The sequence below is a fragment of the Pinus tabuliformis genome, chromosome 8, assembly GCF_031772625.1.
Source record: "Pinus tabuliformis cultivar Carrire ecotype Pingquan chromosome 8, CPIR1, whole genome shotgun sequence".
Lineage (NCBI taxonomy): Eukaryota > Viridiplantae > Streptophyta > Pinopsida > Pinales > Pinaceae > Pinus > Pinus tabuliformis.
Window position 1 is genome coordinate 1079720111 of NC_142294.1, and position 27099 is coordinate 1079747209.

A 27099-nucleotide genomic window follows, 5' to 3' on the forward strand; every position below is an offset into this window, starting at 1 on the left:
CACACAAGTTAAAAAGCAGGTATGTTGAAGAGCTAAAGATTATTCCCAAATCTGAGAAGAAAAACTTCAACAACCAAAAGAATGAGGAGTGGAAAAATTAGATGATATCCAATAATCAATGGATTTCATTTTATGAGTGGTATTACCCTTCCTCAAATCAGATTGAAGATTCCTTGAGAAAACATTTCAAGAATCAGGCAACACAGAAAAGGATTCTTGATGTTGACAATTTTATTGAAAAGAAGATGGAATCTAATACTGTCATCATTCCATCTCCTTTAGTAATCCCTAATTTTTCTCCAAAAATACAGAAAATGTTGTCTAAACCTAACCTGTCCAAAAATCTGCAGGCTATAAGGATAAAAGGAGAAAAGTTAGTGAAATAAATCTGCAGCCATCTGCAAGTAAATATGATAAGATCTGAGTCCCCTCCAAAACATAAATGGGAACTTTTTGATGGACAGATATATCAAACATATAATGATTTTCCCCCATGGAAAAACTTTGTCATCAGATAGCAGGATGGAAAGAATTACAAACTCTCTCCTATCTAGATAGAAGATTCTACCAAAGAGTCTGTTCTTGCTACAAACTGGACAAATCTTGCTCTTTCCAATTTAGAAAAAAAATTGGAATTTTGCTCTGAAGATCCAAATGCCTTTTGCATATACATAAACATGAAGTTGAGTTGCCTTTGAAAAGTGATTTCAGTGGAAAATTAAGAAGATCAAAGGCTATTCCAATGAATCAAGAACAGATGATTCTCTGCAAGAAAGAAATCAAAGATCTCTTACAGAAAGGCTTGATAAGAAAAAGTAAGAGTCCCACAGCTTGTTTTTTCTTTTACGTAAACAAGCATGCAAAGATTGCCAGAGGAAAGCTAAGATTAGTGGTAAATTACAAACCATTGAATAATTTATTAGACTACAATGCTTATCCTCTTCCTAAACCATCAACAATGTTGACACAGATTTTCAAGTCAAAAGTATTCTCAAATTTTGATTTAAAATCAGGATTTTGGCAAGTAGGTATCAAGGAGTCTGACAAATGGAAAACAACTTTTTCTGTTCCTGAAGGCCATTTTGAATGGAACATAATGACTTTTGGACTTATCAACTCTCCATTAGCCTTCCAGCACATTATGGATGAGACATTTGAAGGTATGGAGTATTTTTTAAGGAAATACATAGATGACATTTTAGTTCATTCAGATGATGTACCATCTCACGTAAAGCATCTGAAACTATTTCTTCAAAGAGTGAAAGAAAAAGGGATAGTCCTTTCTGAAACTAAAATGAAATTGTTCAAAACCATGATAGACTTTCTTGGGTGCAATATCCAGTATGGTTCATATCAGGTGATCCAAAGAAGTCTAGATTTTATAGACAATTTTCCTGATGAAATTTTAGACAAAACAATTGCAGAGGTTTCTAGGTAGCCTGAATTATGTATCTAAATTTCTTCAACACTGCGCACAAGAGAGAAAACTCATGAATAAGAGATTGCAGAAAGATCCCATTCCATGGGATATAAATTGTACAAATGTTGTCAGAAAAATCAAAGAAAGGATTCACAGAATTCAACCATTATGTCCAATTCAAGAAAAATGGAAGAAAATAATAATGATAGACGCCAGCAATATTGGGTGGGGAGTTGTTCCTTGTCAAGAAGATCCAAAAAGAAAAAAATCACTTGAAATATGCCAATATGCCTCTGGATTATGGTCTACATCTCAAAGAAATTGGGCTAGTCTCAAGAAAGAACTCACAGTCGTTTGTCTAGGAATAGAAAAATTTAAAGATTTTGTCATTTATACAAAAATTTTGGTAAAAACTGATTGTCAGGATTTAAAGTTTGCCATTCACAAATGTGAATTTGAGGATGATGCTATGGTAAGATGGGTAATGACTCTCAGCCAGTATGATTTTGAGATAGAATTCATTGTTGGACATAAAAATTCTTTTGCTGACATGTTGTCAAGAGAATTTCTAGAGAAAAATTCTATTCACTCCTTATCCTGCAATTTTATAAGAAGCAACGAAGACTATGTTGAAATAGAAAGCAGGCAAGGATGGGTCGGGTATGATAAGAGAAAAAAATCTTCTGGATCATGATGAAACATGGTATCCATTGTCAGAAATCTGCTGGAGGGAAGGGGTTCCCAATCTTTGGACATGGGAAGATCAAGAAATTGAAAATGATCTAGTTATCGATGAGCTAGATTACTTGGTCCATATCGGCAACATTTCCTACAAGGGTTTTTACGAAGAATACAATAGAATTGGAAATTGCATGTTCACAATCATACAATTTAAGAATCCTCTTAGGAGAACGACTTTTGTCCCGAAAGACAAGAGACTACCTTTTTCCAATGTATGAACTTAGAAAATATTTCCTCTAATTTCTTTTATCATCTATAATTTGATTTCAGGTATGAATATTGGCCAACAGAATGAATAAACCATGAATATCCTTTTCCAGAATGGTTTCTAAGATGGTGGAAAATATATGGGCTCAGTGCACTTTTAATAAAGCCATATGCTTTAAGTTGGCTAAAGATTGATGGATTCACAGAACCAAAGGCACACCTAATAGGAATATTGTACAAACACATCCAAGATATCATCATGATAGAAGATGTTGATTTTCTCAGCGCACTAAGAAGATGCGGACATACACATTGGTTTGTTACTCATGAGTTCACTGCAAGAAAGCTGGCAACCACTGGTGATGGGACTCAAATGGAATACAATGAATTCCATCGGCAATCTAATCCATAACAAAATCCTTTCAAATCCATTAACTTTTTTCAACCTCCAGAAGATCACGAGAATGAGATTTGGGAATTTGAGAAAGAAGTGCATGCGCAATATTTCACAAATTATATTTTTTAGAGATTCCGACATCATTACTATACACATCCCCAAATCACTCATTTCGTACTCTAGAATGTCATGTCTTTTCTTGCCGACAATGGTGCAAGGACGTTTGTTTGTATATTTCTTCATATAAAGAAATATTTGTCTATATATTTCTCTTTTCTCATAGGCTTTTGAGTAAAAAGTATCTACTTTGTAATTTGATAAGATTGAGTTGTCCTTGATTTGGTCCCCATATGCCAGATGGCTTTCCGAAAGGAAAAGGGATGAGATAATGTGAATTGTCCATTCACATCTGAATCTGAATAATCTTTTAGTACATATATTTTACTTTTGAGTCATCAAAACCTCTTGTCATGAGGTTAGGTTGGGGGGCGGGAAAGAAATTCCATAAAAGGATGAGGGGAGCTCATTCAAGAAGGAGGGTTTGTGGGTAACAAGTTGGGAACTGGAGTGGAGTGTTTTAAGAAGTTTGTAACCGATTATGTGTTTGGTAATAAAGAATAGTGGAAAGGTATGACAACATGGATTAAAACAACCTTCAAGGGTGAGAAAGAAAATCACACAAGAAAAATATTCATCATTAATTTCGTAGGATTCACAAAATTTACGAAAATCAGAAATGTGCTCGATCATGGATTTTCCATCCTCACCATCAAAATTTAACTAGGACAAGTGATAGAGAGGCTCATTGGGGATTGAAAATTGATAAAGGAAAAGAATTAGAGAAACGACCCGAGAGTAATATTTGAGTATGAGCCATTTTAGATAAGAGATTCAAACCAAATTCAATGGGCTCCCATAATTGCATAGTTTTCTCCCTTAGTCCAGCCTGAACTACGCACTGCGTAGTCTCAAGGCTCAAGCTTCACCTTTGACTGCTTGAGATGCGCAATTACATAGTTACTGACCCTGTTTCCCAACCTGTCACCTGGTTCCATCTCAGTCAGTGGATTAATGTGCACCATGACTCCTCAACTTTACATGACTCTTCATATTTACATGTGTGTCTCTTGGAATTCCATGTTATATTACATTGATTACAACAGTATGGCCCACAGTAGTGATGTGGCCGAAATGACTCATGACATAACTCGACACGACAAAGTTGGTATGTTCATGTTGCTGGTGGTGTCCATGTCAAGTTGCAGTGCTGCTGAGTGATGAATCTTCTCTTGGTGTATCATAACTTCACCTCCACATGTAAAGGTGCGTTGAGTCTTCAATGTTCTTGGTGTTCACTTGATGTTGCACGTGCATGTCTCTCCTTCTCTTTTACTTGACATGCTCCATGTGTTCGTCTTTTTGCAAAAAACTTTCCTTGCATGCACTCCATGTTCATCCCGTTCATTGTTGCACGATGTCTCATACATGTACATGTATCAAAATCACTCATGATGAGATGACATCAAATCCAGAAATCTCCTAGTATACCATGATGCATTGTTTTTTCTTTCGAATGTAGGTGGCCGGGAGAGAGGACAAAGCTCTGAAACTACGCAGATCACATTTCATGTCGGGATGCAGGCTCCGGGAACTAACAATGTAAACTTTGAAACAGGAACTATAAACTGAAAATGGGAACTCTGGCCAAAAAACCCCGTAAAAACATCAAAAACAGTGCTAAAAATGAAAAGTGTTGGTGCTGGAATAACACCCTTTTTTTTCTAAGGTAAATTTTCAACATATTTTAAAAATCGCTGTAAAAACCAATTTTTTGTGCAAAAATTGTCCAAAAAACACGCTCAAAATGAAAAGTCTTGATATTCGAATAACACTTTTTTTTCAATGGTAAATTTTGTGCAAAAAACACCCTCAAAATGAAAAGTGTACGCTGGGATAACATTTTTTTTTGAAGGGTAGAATTTCAACATTTCAAAATAATGGCGTAAAATATTTTATCATGACCTCGAAAAACATTAAAATTTAAAAAAAATAATGAAAACATAAAATAAAATTAAAATTAAAACAATGAAAAAACACTAAACAAAAAAAAAAAAAAAAGTAACAAAACATAAATTAAAATATATACTAAAAACAAAACATAAAATAAAAATAAAAAACAAAAAAAAAAAATCAAATATATATATATATATATGATCGGAGAGGAGCGGATCAATGGCGGCCACTGCAGCAGCTCATCCTCAGGTATCAGTGCTAAATGTTGAAAGCGAAGGTGCAGAAAGGGGCAGCGATGTCGTTCCCTTTCCAGACATGATGGAAGCGTGCATCAGGGCCGGTCATCAGACTTCCGCAGAGTTATGGAGAACGAGACGGGCGGTTTCCCGAATCCCCCATGTTGCTAGAGACAGAACGCATAGAGCTGGCCAGGGAGCTTTCCGCAACATGTGTCGTGGCAGATGGATGCTCGCTCCCATGAAAATCTGGCGAAAATGGCACCAGAAAAGACATGCAGTGGTTTCTGCCCTAGCAACCTCTGCGATCCCCGCCCTTGTCATGGCTCGAGATCACAGGATCGTGTCCGTCCCCGAGCTGCCGCTGGTTCTCAGCGAAGGCGTTGAAGGGGTTGAGAAAACCCCAGCTGCTCTGAAGGCTTTAGCGGAAAGGCATATAAACCCTAGATCCACCATCGATCGGCCAGATCTGGAGATCAATCTAGTAAATCGGGGCTTGGATAAGGTTGATCCGTAAGATCCAAAGCAGATCTTTATCAGATCAATAGAAGGCAGACATTGTTGTGTGTAGATCTGGGAAGGAATGAATGTTTTGGAGTTAAAAAAGGAGATCCAAATCAAACTGGGAACTCCAGTGACATACCAAAATCTGTTATTTTCAGGACTCTGCATGCAGGACCAGCACACACTTCAGCACTATGGAGTTGTTAAAGATTCAACCATCATCCTCAATCTGAGACTGCGAGGCGGGTGCAAAGGAACCAATTCAAAAACCACGGGTTCCTTCCGAGATGCAGTCAAAGGAAAGGAACCATTACAACACAATCCAGCACCCACATCAGAGCTTCCAGGCCCCTACATAGTGGAACAAAAGCCAGAATCACCCATGCTTATTGTATCGCTGCCGGAGGTAATAGATCTATACACAGATTTAATCCACAATGCTATTATATGCAGATTTAATGGTTATTGGCCCAAAGCGGATGCTCTGCACCAATGGGTTTTTACATCTTGGTCACCTAAATGTGAAATATATCTATGCCCTAAAGGTTTTTTCATAGTCAGATTTAGCACAGAACTGGAATGAGACAATATCATTAATCAGGGACCTTGGTTTTGGGGTAGTGCTGGCCTCTTTATCACCCCCTGGTTCCCGGATTTTGATGCCAATACCATGGTAGTTTCAACGATGCCAGTTTGGGTAAGGCTGCATAACCTCCCACTGCATTTTTGGCACCGAAAAGCTTTAACAACCATTGGGAACTCCCTAGGAAAACATCTTAAAACAGATGAAGACAGAGCTATTCGAGGAATTTTCACATATGCCAGAATATGTGTTGAAGTGGATCTAAGTCAAGGACTCCCAGATCACATCACATTGAATTTTAATAATTCACTGTGGACGCAACAACTTGACTACGAGAACACGACATTCAGATGCCGCGACTGCTTGCAGACAGGGCACCTTCAATATGCATGTCCACTGGCTAGCAAGGAGCCAAAAGGGAACAAGAAACAACAGAAAAAACCCAAAGGTTGGCAGCATACCGAACCACTGGAGGAAGAGGCACTGAACACAGAACCCACAGACGCACGTAGGAGATAGGAAAAAACACAGGAAGAGAGCACCAAGGGGCCCAATTTGGAGCCAGATCACTTGGTACGGCAACAAGAATTACCGCTGGAAATAAGCGGCGCCAAACGAGCACATAGCTCCGAAGGATCGGAATCTGATAAAGAACAACCAATGTACACAGAGGAAAACCAACTTGCTATAATTGTTCCCACTCCCAACACTGGAGTCTGGCGCAAAGTAGAGAAGAAAAAAGGCAGGAAAACATAGGCCTGCTGGCACAACATTACCTTTCTGTTATTTATGTTACCTTCCTGTCATTACAGGAACAACCATCCGCTATTTTGTGTTGATTCTACTGTTTGCTGCCTGTCATTACACAGGAACATCCATCTGCATATGCTTCAAGTATCTACAAAATGTAATTTTATCAATATGAATAAAATTACGATTTTTTCTATGGGAAATATATATATATATATATATATATATATATCATAAAAATGTAAAAAAAAAAACAAAATTAACCTATAAAAGATAAGAATTAAAAAACTAAAAAAATACTAAAAAATTATAAACAAATAAATAGTTAAAAAAACATATTTTAAAAGAAATATATATATATATATATATATATATATATATATATGTAAACCATAAAAAAATTTGGCAAAAGGAAAAAATTAAAAATTAAAATAAACTATAACATTAAGTAGGTAAAAATAGAAAAATTAAAAAAACATTAACAAAAAGCTAAAAAAAAAATGAAAATTAACATCAAACTATATTAAAATAAATAAATAAATAAATAAAAAACTAAAAACTATTAAAATTAAAATTAAAATGTTGCTTACTTAAAAAAACAAATATAAAAATATATATAAAAAGGACAAAAAAAAAAATAAAAATAAAAAAATGTTAAAAAAAAATTATCTCATAAACCATAAAAGAATTTGGAAAAGAAAAAACAAAATAAAAAATATATATATAAAATTAAGTAAAAATGGAAAAATTAAAAAAAAAAACATTAACAAAATCTAAAAAATAAATAAAAATAAAAACAAACTAAATTAAAAATAATAATAATAAAATAAAATAAAATAACTAGTAAAATTAATATTAAAAACATTTTAAAAAATAATACAAAACAAAAATAAACTCAAATTTAAAAAAATAAAACCAAAAAGGTATGAAAATTTTGAAAATATATACTTCTTTTCAAATTAAAGGAAAAAAAATAAAAACATTTAAAGTTTATAAAAAAATATGTATTTTTGATATATATATATATATATATATATATAAACTTACAATTTTTTTTTGTAAAAACAAAAAAAATTAAAATTAAAAAATCAAATTTTTTTTATTTTAAATAAAAAATGTAAGCTTAATAAAAAATAATTTTATTTATTTTTTTAAGTCAAAAACACATATTTCTTTATAAACTTTAAATGTTTTATATTTTTATATTTTTTTCTAATTTAAAAAGACATATATTTTTAAAATTTTCATTTTTTTTTTTTGAGTTTAGTTTTGTTTTTTTAAATGTTTTTAATATTAATTTTACTTCTTTGTTTTTTTTTCTGTCATTTTTTAATCCAGTTTGTTTTTTATTTTTTTATTATTTTTTCTAGTTTTTGTTAATGTTTTTTTTTATTTTTTTATTTTTACTTAATTTTGGTTTTTTTTTTCAAATTCTTTTATGGTTTATGAGATAATTTTTTTTGTCCTTTTTATATTTGTTTCTTTTAAGTAATCAACATTAAAAAAATAAAAAATAAAACAACTTGGAAATTGGACATAATAATTTTAAAGTGTGAAAAATAAGTCCTCTAAAAAAAGGTATGTTGCATCAACACATTTAAAAATCAGCATGAAAATCACTAACATTTAAAAACAAATATTCATATTTGATACATAAGAAAATTTAAAGTGTCAAAAATATGCTCCCAAAAAAAAAGTGTATTCTGCATCACCACTTTTCAAAATCGGGTCATGTTTTTACTACCCCTACGAAACGGGTAATCGTATCGGTTTTTAAAGTTTCAAAAACTATGCTCTAAAAAAATATGTGTGTTCTATATCGCCCCTTTTCAAAATCGGTTCAATTTTTTTCTCTCTCTACGAAACGGGTAACAATATCAGTTCCCGTTTCAAAGTTTACATTGTTAATTGTCCATGAAAATTGCACAGAGGTCACTAGGAGGTTGAAATGGGTAATCCAGATCAGTAGTGACTTTCTGTGGGGTCTTGCTTAGCCGGAGGGAATATATGCGCAATTTTTCCAGGGAGATAGTGCAGGTAACAGGGGATACTGGCAGTGAAAAATGCACAATTTCTCCAGGGAGGTTGGCACCAGGCTGCTGGAGGCTATTGGCCAAAACTGTACAGAGCTAGGAGGTTGGCCTACAAGAAATCCCTACGTAGTTTCTAGGCTAAACAGGATGATGGGAAGCTAGGAGACAACCCATGAAAATTGTGCAGTTTTTAGGAGGAGTAGCAAGCCGACTGACAGGGTGACTAGCTAAGAAAACTACACAACTTTTTAGGGCAGTACAGTGATAGGAAGTGGGTGTTTGTCCGACATATCTATGTAATTTCTTCATTCAGTGGAAGCGAGCATGCTTGGTAGCTTCTTCACATTTTTTTTGGAGGAGTGAGGCCCAAGGTCACTGCCCAGTCAAACTCTCTGGTTTACCAAATGGAGGCTTGGTGGTTTTGCTTGCGGGTAGTGTAAATTGAGGTGGCTTTAGGAGAAACTTTTGCATTTATTTGGGTGATAATCAGTTGGGTCAACTCAAGATTTCACAGTGTAGACTACCGAGGAGGCAGCCTCAAGCTCTGCACAATTCTAGGCAGTAGTACATGTTCACTAAGGGCTGAAACTACACAGTGCAACCCAACGAAGGTCCAACTATTGGGGTTGGTCCGATTGACATAGCTTCAACAAAAATGACTAAGTGTGTGAACAGGTGACTTCATACATGCATAACCTTGTGAACACACACTCAACATGACTTAATGACAAGACACCTCGAACCATCAAGACAACGTACACTTAGTGTGATTGACTGATGGGTGTGAGCGACAAGTACGACACTTGTGATAGATTGTTGAACAACTGCGACAACACTTGCACGACATTGCATAAAACTTCGTGTGTGAGTGCGACATATTCTTATATAGAAAATGCAACTTGTACACATGAAGACGAACCTTGTGCATAGCCAGAACATGGCTGCAAGCATGACATTGTGACCAACATGCTAAAATATGTCTAGTGAATGGTCAAGTGAGGAGGGTGGAAAGACTCAACATGAGCTCACGAGATGAGCCCGAGTGTTTGCCAACATCAAGGAAAAACCCAAGGCTCTGAAATTGGATGCAGGCCAAAATTTTAGAGGGTGTTGCAGCCATTATAACATCTTCTATGACACCTATGACCAGCAAAATGTTGTAAAGAAAAATATCTACATGCATACATACATACATACATATATATATATACAAACTCAAGATATCAACTTCTCAACCTTGTGCATGATGACACAGAACTAGAATAATAACCACATGCATGATACTTGTAACCATACAAATGCATGAATATTAGGCACACACACACACACACAAACATATATATCAACATCTCAACCCCGTGCATGACGACACAAAACTGCAATAATAAGCACATGCATGATAATTGCAACCATCCCAATGAATTCATATTATGCACATATACAATCGACATGCATGCATAATTATATGCATTTACCCCGAGGTCTAGTGTTGTAACCTCACCCTAATACCACCCTGTAATTTCCTCCTCCCATATTTACCCATTTCTACAAGCTTGCAAGGGTAAACATGAGATGAGTGTCACTATGATATGACCCGACCTCCAAGATCCAGTTATGGAAGTGGGTATGACACTCCAACAACTTACAAACATCCTTAAGGGACTACATACCACTCAAAAGCCCGCAAACCACTCCAGATGGTCAATCCCTGAGATGGAGATATTTTATCTAGGGAATCTTCCCAACAGTACCTACAACACAACATCAATGTGGTTATGGGGTCCCAACCATATGCATAGGCCTACTTCCATGCTTTTATGACAAAAAAACTCTAGTTTTGTGCTAGTGATTCCACGATCTAAGCAACTTTTCAGTCAAGCTTCCAAACCACTGCCCAGAACTGCCTATAACTTTATAGAAACGTAAATAACATGATGAAAAGGCTATGCATTCTAAATTTTAACAATAAATTGACCATAAAAGACATAGTAAAAAATATACATTTTGTCAAACATATGCTGAACATATAAACTACAGGTCATGGATGCATATCTGATCATAAAATTCTGAACTTCATCTGAGAATCACCAAGAAGGTATAATGCCCTCTCAAGTAGCTTCAACAACACTTGTTATCCCATGCATTAATCAACCATTCAATAAACTATCAAATCATGAACAAGAGCCATATCTAGAGCACATCATAGAACCATAATGTAAACCATGACAAAACAGGCATAAGATCACTTAATAACCAATACACATTGTTCTCATAATAATAATGAGGAAAATAACTTTGTACTAACATATTCAAAACCCACCAATTCAAGGACTTCCATGTACCAACCGACCATAGATTGGGTTGAACCAAACCTTTCTTTCATCCAATCACCCTCATGCCATATTCCAAGCATGAATGTGGAATCTCATGGGATAAACCAAGACATAATCAAACATGGACTCCAAAGTTTAGACCACCTCTACCCTCAAGCTACCATGATCTCACCTAAACTGTTCTAGAGATCACAAAACCACACCCAATTTGGATTTCTTAGAATTCCTTCCCCATACCTTGAGGAATTTTCCTGTCTCCACCCACTTGTTGAGGGTTTCCAAGAAAAAACCATCTTCACCCCCAACCCTTGGGATTTTCCTAAGACCACCTCACCCAGTTCCAAAGCCTTCTAGAAATCTAAAGCTCAACCAAGAATGAATCCTATCATACCATGGATATCCAAGAAATGGAAAGGCAAGACTAAAATCACTATCAAAGCAGGCAAATCCCATGCTAGTGACAAAAAATGAACCAAATAAACAAATGCGTGTACCATGCATTCATTTCCCAGCAAGAAAATCACACATGTAGCCTGTTACCTGCAAGATCTTCCTACTGAAGCTCTTGATCCAACCTTTCTCCTTTCTTTCCTTCACTTTCCTTTGTTTTTCCTTTGTTTTTCCTTTGCTTCCGTTTTCTTTCATTTGCTTGTTTTCTCTTTCCTCTTGGAGATCTCTCTCTCTCTCTCACACACACACATTGATCCAAGATAAAACTGACAAAAGTTGGGCCAAAAGTTGTGAATTGTTTCTCTGATGCCTTTTTATCATTCATTTCCCATTTTCTTCAATTTTCCTCCATTTTCCGTCTAATTTCTCTTGCATGCAAATTTATGTCTTTTCACCTTCCTTTTCTCCTATTTTCCTTTATTTTCATAATGAAATTCTAATTATTGCCTCTTTTCATTTGCCAATTTCCATGGCCATTATTAATCCATAAGTGATGCCTGTTATATTGGTTTCCCAACATTCAGTTTGGAATACATGTCCTATGACCTTAGTCTTATTTTTCCTTTATTATCCTTTATTACATGAAAATTTAACCTAGGGTTGCTACACTTGTCATGTCCTCCTCGACTAAGGTACATTATTAGTGAAGTTATTAATTGTATAATTTATTCTCTCGATCCCAAATTGTGTTGAAATGCTTGCAAGAAGTGTGAATTGATATGAAGAGAGGGAGGATTTAACGACCATCTAAGGTGGATTGAATGAAGTCGCAAAGGTGATAGTCTCAGACTTTTAAAGGCTCAAATTCTAACAATGTTCAAATGAATTTTTAAACACCTATTCAGTTGATACACTAGGATGTTATGTCATATGTTCATGTAGTTGGAGGGGAATACAAAGGTAGATCCATGTAGGATGAAAGGTTAAACGCTTGTCGCCAAACCTTGAGGACTTTAGATAGACGACGAAAAAAATTCTTAATTCTCCACAAATGCTTCCATATTCCACTTCCCTCATATATCCTTATGCTTAAAAGGCCATTAGGGCCCTTGAATTTGTTTTCTTTTCCTAAATGGAGGGGTCATGGAAATGAAGTATTTATGAATATGTGGTTATTCAATTCTAATATCCCTTGATTCATACTTGTCGCTTTGTTGGCCAATCCATCCGCTGAATAATTCATATGTCTTAGAACGTGGAAGAATTTAATATTTTCGAATTTATGAAGTTGAATGGTGATATTATGTAATTTTTGGGAGTCTATTGTTTTGGGATCCTTTCGATTCCCATACTCGCCTAATTACAATTAGAGAATCACCAAAACTGATGAGATTAATATTTTATTTTAAATTTCTAATTCCAATCCTTTCTAGAGATCCAAAAACTCATCTTTATTATTAGTAGCAATGACCAAACCCCAAGCATATTGAATCTAATTTTTTTCCCAGTGTTAAGGATCACCCCTCCCACTCCTGCCACCTCTATGCATAAAATTATTATTATTATTTAGATTTTATTTTATTTTTCTAATAGAATTGTGAATATTTATATTAAAACCTATATTTTGGATATTGTTTTACATCAAACATTACAAAAATGGAGTTTTTCCTACTAGGTTTATTGTTAGAGATAAACTTTCTCAAGAACTACAATGAAAATTATCTAAATACATCTAGAGAAAAACTAATTGGAATAGAACCATAAAGCCTCCATTTGGCCTCAAGGGAGGCTTATGTGTGTTAAGTTATATGGTCTATTTTAGGGCTGAGCCTGGGGTCATGAACCAAGAAAAGAATTTAGGGTGTAAAGTGTATGAACAAGTGATGTGTTCAACTTCAAAATGAAAAGCTGAAAAAGGTCCAGAGGTCTTGTCCTTCCTAGGGCAAGGAAAGTACTTGCAATAAAAGAGATCTAAAATGAAAAGAAAAGCTAACTACCAAGAAAAAGACTAAAGTCAAGGAAGGGAAAGGCTCTATAGCGGTAAGGAAGGATATATATATATATATATATATATATATATATATATATATATATATATATATATATATATATATATATATATATATATATATATATATATATATATATATATATATATCATTTGGATCCGATATGTGGTTGATTAGTGTGATTTAGAGAGTAAGAGGTCTATAGAGAGGAAGAATGATCAAAATATATTGGTGCACAGAGATACTTTATGTATGAGTGAAAATGAAAATGGAATGAGTAGCTTGAAGGTCTGTAGCAGAGTACTGAAGCAAATCTATCATTATGCATATCAGATCGATGGCAAAGGAAGAATTTGCACAAAGAGGCTACTATGTCTACATGTTAATTGTTTGTGTGTGCAAGGAGTTGATGTGAATGGCAATGTGCCATAATATTTTATATGTTGTTGTATGTTTTATTGTAGCAGATATCTATGATTCCATGCATGCTTATATGGTTGTAGCTTATTGAAGGTTTGATGTTATATTGTTATGGTTGAGTGTGAGTTGTGTCTATGTTGTTGGATAGTTATGTTGTTGGAGATTTGATGTATGTATTGCAGTGAAGTATTTTCTAGAGTGAAGAGCATATTGGTTGTGGTGTTTTTCAATTGTGTTTGTGATGAGTTAGTGTCTTGTTGATGGGGTTTGTTAGCAAAGTTGAGTCATATGTATGTTGAGCATAGTGTCTTGGGGATCCAGTATGAAATATTATGAAACGAGGTCTGCATAGAGGGTAAGGAGGAGTGGCCTTTGTAAAGTGGTGGCTTTCTAGGTTTGGAAAATTGATTTTGTGCTAGTGGTGGCTAGAAAACAATGTCCAAGGAGTAGAGGCTTCTTAGCTGGTGGGTTCCAGCAAGCTGTAATTGGATTGAGTCTCCTAGCTAGTGGTGGTTAGCAAATCATGTTTAAGGTCGAGTCTCCTAACTAGTTGTGGCTATCCATATCTATGTAAAATATATCATTTAATTGACATATAATAAAATATTCAGAGAACCACAATAGCCGCAAGGGTGGCTTTTCTCCCAAAAGAGTTTCCACTAGATAACTTTATGTCTTCATGCCATAATGGTTTTTGTGGTTGTGCTTTGATGATTTTTTGTTTGTACATCCTAGTTATATGTTTACATGCTCATCATATATCTGCATATGGCTCATGTTTATGCCTATATCCTCTTATTTGTTAATCTGCTAAGGTGTGGTTCAATCAGTTAAGGGTTTAAAAATAAAAGTTAAAAAATATCTGAGTGTCATCCCTATTGATTCACCCTCCCTCTCAATAGTGATCTAATTTCCAACAGTATGAGGGGATCTCATAATTCCCCAAAAATTTGTTATGATGGGGCTTCTATAACCCCCCTAGTAAGTTACTATGAGGAGGGCTCCTAACACTCCTAAATGTTTCTATAAGGAAGTTCTAAGCCCCCCTCATAAGTTTATACAAGAGGGGATACTAATGTCCCAAAATTTTCTTTGAGGGGGTTTTCGAATGCCTCTAAAATTTCCTATTAGGGGAGTTCCAAAGCCCCCTTATAAGTTGCTACATGGAGGGTTCTTAACTGCACCCAAAATTCACTAAGAATGAATTTCTAAACTACCCTTTTAAGTTTCTATGATGGCTCCTATAGGTTTCTATGAGGGGGACTGGAACTACCCTTAAAAGTCACTTTGGGGGGCGGTTCATATCTCTTCAAAAATTGCCCCTAAAAGGATTGACTTTCAAAGGTGATGTTTTTTTTTTGGGGGAGGTGGGGTGGACGCTTTAAAAAACTGCCCCAAAAATTCACTTCCAAGGTGTGTAAACCTCCCCCAAAAACCCATTATTGGGGTTGGTTCATATCGCTTAAAATGCCATCCCTAAAAGGATTGAATTTTAGAGGTGATTCTTTGTGGGGGGGGAGTTTTGAAAAACCACCCCTAATACTAAATCCACCCCCCACCCCCTATTCCACTTTTGGAGGTGGATAATGAGCCCCCCTAAAAGTATTTTTTTGTAGTAGTGGAAGAAAAAGTATTTATGGAGTTGAAAAAGGATGAGCATAAGCAAGTGATAAATGTATAATTCCATGAGGCATAAAGTAAGAAATTAGAGAATATATGTGTGGAAGAATGGAAAGAAGGAAAGAGGAATATGAAGAAAACTTTCTTTCAAGTTGTCCTATGATTTATATGCATGGAAATGATTTTAATGGTTGGGGATGGGCTTAAGAAACTTGATAAAGAAATTGTTTTCTTTAACATGTTTGCTTCATGTGCAGGTGAAGAAAATAGGAACATATTAAAGATAAGGGTTGAAGAAATAAATCATGAAAAGGCTTATGTTATGTAGAAAATATGTTTATGTTTTATCCAATTTCAAGAATAAATCAAGGTTATAGATCAACACACCGGAGTATAATTGAGAAGGAAGCCAAGTCCACATCCAACAAACAAACCATGGGACCTAGGAGGAAAATAATTGAAAATAACACCTTAGGAACTCAAATTATTTCATATATTTGAATGAAGGAAGCAAAAATGAATATTTTATGGACAAGAGTCCATGAAGAATTTTGTTCAATGGGAGTCTAATGCAGGTGCATATTACCTTATTGGAAACATATGTATTTAAATTTTCCTATGTCAAAGAAAGATCTAGAAATTACTAGATTATATAAGTTTGTAGAAAATAAATGTAATTGAACTAATTTTATTTGCTTAGTAGATAGTTAGGATATATTCCTAGGTTTGAGAGGATTTCCGTGAACTTCCTCTAAATATGTAGTAGAGGGATTATCTTTTGAAAATTCTAGATTTTCCTTCCCCGAGAATAAATAAGGATGTAATTCATCTTTTGGGAAAGAAAGGAAAGTTCCAAGCTTCATATTTAAATAAAGTTTTTTCTGTTTGTGTAATTAATGGTGCAATGCCTAAAACTTTTGTTAAATGTCTGATTTTGTTTTAATATGAGGGTTTTTTATTCTTGATGCCATTAATCAATGTTGGCCTCATCTCTAGATCAAATATTCTAGTAAGCATATTGTAAATCCATAATGCCCCATAACTTTCCATGCTCGTCCATGTACTCTAATTTTGATAAACTAAGAGCCACTGATTATTTCTTCCTATTGTATCATGAGATCATGGCTAATCCTAAGATGAAACAACATCTTGATGTGGATTTTCTATCCACAACACTCTTATCCAAATAAGAATCTGTGTACCCCTGCAGTTCCACTCCATCTACTTTGACATGTCTTAGTCCAAAGTCCATTGTACCTCATATTTGTCTCAACACATGCTTTGCAGCCACCTAATGAACTTGTATCAACTCCACCATGAACTTCCTGAGTGTGCTCAAAGAAAAAAAAGTATATATGTCCTAGTGTTGACCAAATACATCGAAGAACCTATCAATTGCTTATATAGTGTGGGATCCACTATCTCACCTTCAGAAACACTCATATTCTTCAATTTATTGATCATCAGTGTATACATAGGCTTGAATCCTCCATCCTCAACCTCCTCAAGCTCCAATTGCATACTTTCCCCACCCAAGGAAAATCTCTCCTAACTGTTGTCACACCTCCAATCAGAAAAATAGTGCATCAAGCCAACGTCCTTCATCTCAAAATCTAAAGCAAGGTCTTCCTTGCACATCCCTATGAGATTCTCTGATCGTATTAGGAAGATATCATCCACATAAGGTACCAATATGAGTGGCTCACCCTCAAAAAGTACATAGTACAAGTTGGAGTTTGCCTCACTCTTAGTGAAGCCTAAACGAGGAAGATATCCATCTATCCTAGCATACCATCTACACAGAGCCTAGTTTGGCCCATGAATGGCCTTATTCAACTTACATACATGAGTTTTTCTCCCATGCACCTCAAAGCCCTGATGTTTCTTAATATACATCACCTCCTCAATCACCTTGTTGAGGAAACTATTCTTCACATCCATTTGATGTATCCTCCACCTCATCTTTGAAGTAATGGACTTGACTTATCTATTGGATGCATATATGGTGATAGGTGTGAATGTCTCCTCGTAATCCACTCCCTCCTTCTAGAAGAACCCTTTCGCCACAAACCCTACTTTCATATCCTTGAGATTATGCTTTGTTGCAAGGTTTGGATCTGAAGGAACCTAAGTGTCTATGTTCACGCGATCTCACAGGCAATTCATTTTTAGAATCATGAGAATCCACTCCTTCCAAGGACTATAGTTAACATTCCCATCCAATCTTTCTTTATATCACAAACTAATCAATGATGTCATCTTCACAAATTGACCTTGGCCACAAAAACTCCAATTACAAAATTTAAAAAATAATTGTGTTGTCATAAAAAGAAGAAATTTGTTGCTACAAACCCTAGAGATTTCAGATATCTCACTTAGAGTTATCTAAAAGGCTATGATACCATATTAAAAATCATAATACTAGCCCAATATTATTTTCCCGTGTTAATTATTCCTGGAAATTTATATAATTAACCAAATAAATTATGAATTACCAAAAATAAAATCTTTGGTATTTTAACCTCTAGAAGTATATGTAATGGAAAATTAAAATTCAGAGAGATCAATCACACATTATAACATATAAATACCAAAAACAAATATTAGTCATTCATTAATATAGAAAATCAGAGTTTTCAACCGAAAAAGTATCACAAGGAAAAATACATTTGTTGGAACCTATGACCTAGACCACATTATGTGAATTTAGTCCAAGGAATGCGACCTCCTAGAAATTGCCCTTTGAAGGAATTATCCCTAGATAATTTTGGCCCAATCAATATGCTAGAAAATCAACCCTGCATCTTCCCTACAAGCTACCACTGTGCCTTAAAAAATTTCACTTCCAACAAATTGGCTTCTCCAATTAAATCAACTTCTCTCTCTCTCCAACAACTTTTCCCTACAATCTCCAACAAGTACCCCCTTGGATACGCTCTTGTAGTATTCCTCCTCTGCACTCCAATTTACTAAGCCACCGTCACTAGAGAAAATCACATTCTCTTGTTGTGTCTCCTCTCTTGTGGCTTCACCTCTCCCTCAAACATTTTTTTTATAATTTTCATTAAACCCAAATCCTTAACTATCTCCCTTCTAGAAGATATTCGAGATAAATTATTGAGATCATTTCTAAGTCACTTAAATAATTAAATTATTTATACTTTTAAAATGACTTAATAGTCCACAAAAATTAGTTGACTTTAATTATAGTACTTTTCCTAAGTTAAACTTAGGAAAGAAGACATAAATATCTTACTCCACAAATAAAGCACCTAAAGAGACAATAAATCATCTTCTACATGCTAAGACACCAAGCTTATCCAAAAGACCTTTTGAACCTACTATAAGCTTCAATGACTAATGGGTGAAATTTGATTCCCCTTCTAAGTTTTCAAAGTTTAATAAGATTTTGCATTTGCTTTTAGGATAATAACATTATTTGAGATAATCGTGCATATTTTTAAGATTGATTCTATATTCTATGTGTATAATCATTACATTAATATTGATTCTAGATTCTTTGTATAATAATTACATTAATTATAGTTGTGTTCATAGGAATCTCCAACCCAATATTGAAGAGATGTTGTAAGGTTATGTTATGTTATGTAAACATTTTGACTTGGTCAAATTACATAAGATAAAAATAAAAATAAAATAATCATTATAATTATTAATTATTAATAAATAAACTAACCTGGATCTATCTTAACTCTAGATCTATCAAGTGCCTAGAGGGATCAAATCTCTCAAGGTACTAACCTTTCTTCAAGTTCTGCACTCAAAAAAATGGTTTGCACTAGCTTTTGCACCTTCAGAGATTTGATCCCTCAGCGCTTGAAAGATTTGGAGGTAAGATGGATATAGTCTAGTTAATATTCACTGTGAGAGTAAATGTTGTCTTTGGATTTAATGTTTACCATGCACCAATGCTTTTATCAATGTTTAGCAATTTCATCTATTATATGATCCATTCAAATCTAGACATAGTATAATTTACCCTTGCCATTCAAGTTAGAAATAATGCCTCGGAAAAATTGTGTAAAAAAGTATAACCTATAGTGGTCAATAGGAAAATGAAATTCTATAGCCTTGCTTTGGTAGGAACTAATAAATTGAGACGTGAAGTGGATAAATTAATTGGTGGGTAGTAACCACTAGTAAGTTTACACATTTACAATTTTATTCCTATATAAGTGCTAAGAAAAACATAAATAATGGTGAGAAGTAACTCCTAGTAAGTATATTTATTTGCATCTTATTCCTATCCATTTTTTATGCAAACATTTAGTGGGAATTAATTGATATTACATATTTTTTTAAAGATTTTATTTTTTGATGGTTTTCAACATAGCATTATATTGTGCTAAGGTTGCAATAAGACATTCAAATTGTGGTCCAATTAAATATTTGAAAATTAATTTTTTAATAATATTGAAATATATATATATATATATATATATATATATATATATATATTAGTTAAATATTACAAATTTCATTTATCATAATACTTGAACTAATAATTTTTTAATAATATTAAAAAATAAATATATATTTCTTAAAATTGAGCATTACAAGTTACATTTATCCAATATACAAGAACTTAAAAAATTCAATAAAAAAATGGTTACAACTTCCAACATATTTCTTATATGACTGAAATATTTGTGTTATTCAAGATGTAATTTTATGACCATAAATGTCAAGTTAATCCACCTATGATCAATTTAATGTCAGTTAATTTAGTCAATGTGTTTATAGCGTTTTTGTTAACGGTTAAATATATATTACTGGCAAAATTTGTATGACCTTGCCAAACAATGAACACTGCAAAGTGACGATGTGTTGAGGATGCATTTTGTAGAAATTGCATATGAAATTCTAGAACTTGAAATAGCGATGAAGACAAAAGATGAAAACCATTAAAACTGACTGTGACTGATTTTGACCCCAACTCTTTTGATGTATCAATCATCAACGTGTGGTGCAGTGTGGTGTGGGAGTGGGAGTGGGAGTGGAAGTTCGTTGGTGGCTAGTCATCCAAAAAGGTTTTTAGGACTTTCTCTTCCAAATCCATGTCTGAGTGAAGTGGCGTAGCCCACTAAAGTGCACGACCCTCTTGGGATTATTATATATGCCCACTTCCCCTCTCTTTCTTCACTCAAATCACTCATATTCTCCATATCTCAGGGAAGAAAATAGAAATTTCATCATATTGGACATTCAATATTTCAAGGCCTACCAAATGAATTTAGGTGAAGGATATCTGAATGACTAAAAATGAACACTTCAACATAGTTTCAATTCCATGATATTTGCAGGGAGGCTAGGACACATGTATTCCACAATACCTAGAAATCATTTTGGGAAATTCCACCAAAAGACTATTTTATTAAAATAATTAATTATTTTTAATAGAGGCCTAAGTCTAAACTTAGGAAATTAAAATAATTAAGGGTATTAATTAAACTGAGGGTGAAACTTCTAGAAGAAGGCGAGGGTCAAGCCAAAATGATCTGATCCATTGATTAGAATCTAATCTTGGTCGTTGATTGATCAACAAGAGGATTATAATAAGTGGCTTGGGCATTTGGAAAACACACTAAAAGATCAATAGATCAAGTTTCTGAAATGAGAAGTTCAATTGAGGAGATTTCTTGCAGTTGAGGGGCCGAGATATCCTCTGGAGAGGAAGAGATTTTCTCAATTAGAGAGTCATCAGCAGAAAGAGGCAGAGAGTGATCTAATAGCCCAGACACAAAGGCTGATGCAAGGCCATGAAGGGCCATGCAGAGGCAGCGCAAAGGGTGAGAGAGAGTATGAGATTTTGCTGAGGAGAGTCTGTTTCACAAGCCAAGAGCTCAGGTGTGAGACCGGGAGGCTAAGAGCAGAGACTTCAGGCAGCAAATCGATCTGCAGACTGGGTGATGCAGAGCCTAGGGAGGTTGATGCATAGACAATGTGAGGACTGTACAGAGCAGTGTAGGGCCTTCCAGGGGCACTTCATTCAGTATCCGGATCAATAGGGATTTTCTCGGTGATTGTGTGAGGTAATCTCACAAATCTTTATGCCAGTGTTTCTCTCTGTAACTGAATAATGAGAGAGGTATTCAGAGATGTATTTAGAATTTTCTACTGCTTAATAATAATAAACCTTCAGAACTGTTGCACTGGTTTTCCCGCATTGGGTTTTTCCAGGGACATTTATCCAAAAATAACGGTGCCTATTGTGTTGTATTTTATTTCTTTCTTAGTCTCTTGTTTCCGCATAATATTTAATTACGTGAAGGTTACAATGTATGTATTACGATATTTTCCATAGGAAACTACAAGTAATTTGTTTAAAGAAATTTAACAAATAGGAGTAATATCACGAGTTTCTGCAGAAGAGGTTCCTATTGAGGAATTTTCACATGGTATCGGAGTTGTAAGTGAAGCAAGAAGAGCAGAGCCAGTAGTTCCAGCGTTGAGTAGAAGAAGGGAGTTCGAAAAAGTTGTAGGAGGTAGTTGATTGAAACCCTAGAGGATTTGCACAGTCCAAGTTGGGAGGGAAAATGTTTGAGGCAGTCTCCCTCTAAGTGAGTCGACAGAGAGAAGGACTTCCAGTTTGATTTTTTGTTGGGGTAGGGGAAGAAGAGCTGAAGCCTCAGCGTGAGGAGCACTGGTAGGATACATATTTTTCTGTAGGCAGATTGTTGGGCGGAAGATCGTCAGAAGAAAGAGGAGAAGCACAACTAAGTGAATTTCTTCCTCAGAGAATTCCTAGCCAATGAATTCAAACTCTCTAAAGCTGAGTAGTAGAAAGGGGTAACAATTTTACCAGCTCCAGAATGGAGTATGTAAGCTAGCCCAGTAACAGCAGAGAAGAGAGAGGAAATTTTTGACATTTTTGGTAGATATGACAACCAGCGTCTTGAGGGATCAGGACAGTTGGATGGAGCATTTAATTATGTCATATGGAAGGCTAGAATGTCATTCCTTCTATATGAGCATGCCCTCAAGACATACGTTGACGGTGTGGTGGTTGAAAAAGCAGATCCAGATCCGCTGAAGAAGTACAAGGAAGAGATGGCGAAGGCTAAGAGGATGATCCTGATGGAGTTAAGGATCATGTGATGTGTCATGTTGGTAGCAGAGGGACTACTAAGGAGATGGGGGATGCCTTGGCCACGTTATATAAGGGATATTCAGAGTAGCGAAAGATGTACTTAGACCAGAAGCTGAGATCTGCTCAGATGCAAAAGGGAGAACGTGTGGATCCATTCCTCACAAAGCTAAAGGAAACTTGTGATGAGTTGTCTGTTGCAAGACACACACCTAGGATTTAGATTTGGTTAGACTAACCCAAAATTTTGTCTCAAATGAGTGGAATGTCTTTGTCTTGAGTATCCTGGGCAGAGAAGCATTGTGAAATTGGGATGAGATGTGGGCAGCTCTAAAATAAGAGGAATTGAGGAGAGACCTAGTCAAGGTTAAACTTGAAAAAAGCAGCATCAGTGGATCGAAGCCCAAGGAGGAGTAGGATAATCCACCCCTTGCATTGAAGGGAGAAGAGGAGTAGTGGAGACATAGGAAAGACATCTCAAAGATCAAGTGTTTGAGGTGTGGTGATATGGGTCACTATGCTACTTAGTGCCCTCTCAAGAAGAAGGAAATGGATGAGAAACACAATCCAAAGGTTGTGCCCATGAAGATCGAAGAGGAGGAGTTTGCCATGACAACTGAGATACCTCCAAGAGGGAGTTGGGTTGATTTAGGATTGTAGTTCGAAAGAATTGTAGGTGGGTAGGATACTTGAGGAGTCCACGTCTCGAATCAACACCTTGTTACGAGAGCCAAGATCAGAAGTAGCAAGATGGACCAATGTTAGTTGGTGCATAGGAGTGTCAGAGTGACAGTTGCAGTGGCTATGATCACCAAAGACTGAGCAACGCAGAGAAATGTTAGAAGCAGTGTAGTTGGCACAATGCAAAGTCAACAACAACATAGAGCCTTCAGAGGGCTAGTGCATAGACTAGCAACATTCAGAACTCCAGCAATAGATGCATCATGTTGAACACTTGTTCAATAATTTTGGATGATTTTCCGTTGCTGATGCAGTAGCAGAAACAATTGGAGAAGGTTTCAATGCAGCTGCAGTGTTGGTAGTGGCAGTGTCAGTAGCAACAGACATGCACAACTTATGAGGGTTGCAGTACAGATGAAATGTTGGTAGTGGCAAGGTCAAAAATAGTACATATGCAACATTGGTATAGTAGTTGGTGAGTAGTGATGCCAGACAACAACAACAACGAGAGGGAGATGTTATAGAGAAGGGTGATGCTTCAACAGGTTTCATTATTAGAGCACATTCCTCACTAAAAGGGAGTGTTGATTTATGGTAGAATTGGATGTTATCTAAGCCCCAAAATTTTTATAGAGGCTAGGAAACATGTATTCCACAATACCCAGAAGAAATTCCACCCAGAGAGATTTTTATTAAAATAATTAATTATTTTTAATAGAGGCCTAAGTCTAAACTTAGGAAATTAAAATAATTAAATGGTATTAATCAAACTGAGGGTGAAACTTCTAGAAGAAGAGGAGGATCAAGCCAAAATGATATGATCCATTGATTAAAATCTAATTTGGGTCATTGATTAATCAACAAGATGATTATAAGAAGTGGCTTAATGGGCATTTGGAAAACACATCGAGAGATCAAGAGATCGAATTTATGAAGTGAGAAGTTCTTAGGAGAAAGTTCAATTGAGGAGATGATCCAGGTGGATGTTGGTGGCCACCCACCTATCCCACTTAGAACCCCACAACTGTCTCTTTTAATTTTTCAGTTTCTGTAATTGTAGCACAATTTACTATTTTAGCAGTTTTTTCGGGCCCTAAACTTCCGAAGCCGTTTTGAGGCCCGAAACGACATTTTTGGGAAAATCGGGAGCAACATGGGTCATACATTGATGTTGCTCTTCCCAAAGTTATAGTCCTCGGATAGATCTTTCTAACGAGATATTGTATGCGTCAAACGCAGATCGGATGCCAAAGTTACGACCCCGGGAAGTTGATGTACCAATTTACCCAAATTGGGCCCACAGTTTGGTGTTTCATCTTCTAGGGTTAGATTTTTCGATGTTTAGGGTTTTCCATTATTTCTGAACAATAAATAGGCCTTTGAGCCTCATTGTAACACAATTCGGAGTCATGTCGTCGCGACATCTCTTCTCAGAGATAAGCTACCATCGCCCTAGCTGGTTTATTTCCATTTCCGTTTGTAAGAATATTTCAGTATTTTACATTAATGAAATGAAGTATTATTTCTACTGCATCTCTGTATTTATAGTTATCTCTGTAATTTTTTGCGTTCTTGTCTAAATCTGGATCAGTGGTATCAGAGCGGTCTGCTTTTCTCTTTTTTTCTTTGCATGTCTCCAACGAGGTCGGGATATAAGGAGTTAGGGCTTGAACTTGTCGAAAATTTGCAAGACCAACCTTGCAAATCCCGACGGCCTCCCATGGCGGATGAAAAGAAAGACGAGGGGGCAAGATATCCTATCAAAATCTTGCTCAAAGAAGCCCTCGATCAACAGAGGAACGTGATGATGGACAACTTTTCCCTGGTCCTTCAGTGGCTACCCAAAGGCGACCTATCGGCTTCCAATAGCTACCCTGGAAATGCCACACCCTTTAAGGTAAAAGTTAATTTTCAAATCCCCATATTCTAGGGCAAGATAGATGTAGATGTTGTAGATAAATGGTTAAATCTGCTAGAGGGTTATTTTTCTGTTCATGGTTTTTCCAGTAGGGAAAAGATTATTTTCGCTCTTCCCAAAGTAGCGCCCCATGTCAAGGACTAGTCGAAAACCTACTACGAGCAGAAGGATGAAAGTACAAGCTCACTATTCTCAGCCGCACCCACTTGGAGTTCATTTTGGGATGTTGTCAAGGACTAGTACTACCTTGTCAGAAGCTATGAGGACAAATACAAAAAGTGGACCACGCTGCGACAGGGAAGGGACCAAGATGTGCCAGAGTTCACCAACATTTTTCATACCCTTCGCACACAGGTAGGTATCAAGGATTCTGAGCTACATTTGGTACTCAAATATCGCGGCTTCCTACACAGATACATCCAGGAAGAGATGGAGTTCCTGAACATCTCCTCGCTCGAAACAATGTACCGATATGCTATCAAAATTGAGCAGAAGTTCAAACAAAAGAAGCGAGACTTTGGATCTGCGATTCTGAAGCAAGGGAAAGGCTTCCCCAAATTGTAGAACCAAGGACAAATCCAAGACGGGGCAACCCAAGACAACCCGTCGAAGCCACAAGAAAAGAACAACACCACAAAGTCGAAGAAGGACACAAGAAAGCAGTGTGAGTTCCACAAGAGCCCCACTCACAACACAAGTGAGTGTTGGACCAAACAGTCGCTGGTGGCTAAGTTGAAGGCTTCCAAATCAGATACATGTTCCAACCCTAAGTCAGAACCCAACAAGTGGAATGGAAAAGGGAAGCAGATCATTGATGCAGAACCGAGTGCCACTGTTACCACCACCAAGATCCAGAAGAATGAGCCCGAAGATCCAGAGGAGGGGGAGCGACTTTTCCACTCACAAATGTGGGTGAAGGGATTGCTGCTGCAATTCATTATTGACAGTGGGAGCTAAAAGAACCTCATTTTAGTAGAGGTCATGGAGCGGTTGGGTCTACCGACTACACCACTCCCGCAACCATACAGTATCGGGTGGCTTCACCAAGGATGATATCTTCGAGTTCGCCAGCAGTGTCGCCTTCCCTATTACAAAATTATATATTATAGAGCAATGGAACACATAAAATATTGCAGAAATATAAACATAAAAAATGCATAAAGTAAGAGAGACACAGATATACGTGGTTCACCCAGAGTGGGCTACGTCCATAGAGAAACAGTCAGTCCTTCTTTTATTATATTATCCAGAAAACTAAAGAGATACAACCTACAACAGATCCACTGTAACTCCCTCTTTGCTCTCAATCTCCTCTCTCTTCCTCACTCAGAGAGAGACAAGTACCCCTCGCACCCCCCCGCATGGAGGGTTGTACAGTCTTCCTGGGGCATACATCCAGCTGAAACCTTTGAATACAGAAGATAATCAGGCTCCACACCCAACAATCTCCCACTTGGAGACTGATTATAACAACTCCACCCCTGCTTCATTTGCTAGAAAATGATTCCACTTTGGACCCGGCTGTTTCTCATCTTCTTGATCATACTTGAAGACCAATTGAAATTGAGCAAATTCTCAGTTTCTCCCTGGTTACAACTTTTGTTAGCATATCTGCAGGATTTTGGCTAGTGTGTATCTTTTCCAGCTTCAACTATCCATATTCCAATGCTAACCATATGAAATGGTACTTGAGTTATATATGTTTAGTCTTGGAATGAAATGCAGATTTATTTGCA

The 27099-nt window shown here is 36.0% G+C and overlaps 1 pseudogene; it reads left to right on the top strand.

Annotated features, from left to right (window-relative positions):
* Nucleotides 1-4997: 4997 nt before the first annotated feature.
* LOC149239065 (large ribosomal subunit protein uL4 pseudogene) lies at nucleotides 4998-5531 on the top strand (annotated as a pseudogene).
* The last annotated feature ends 21568 nt before the right edge of the window (nucleotides 5532-27099 follow it).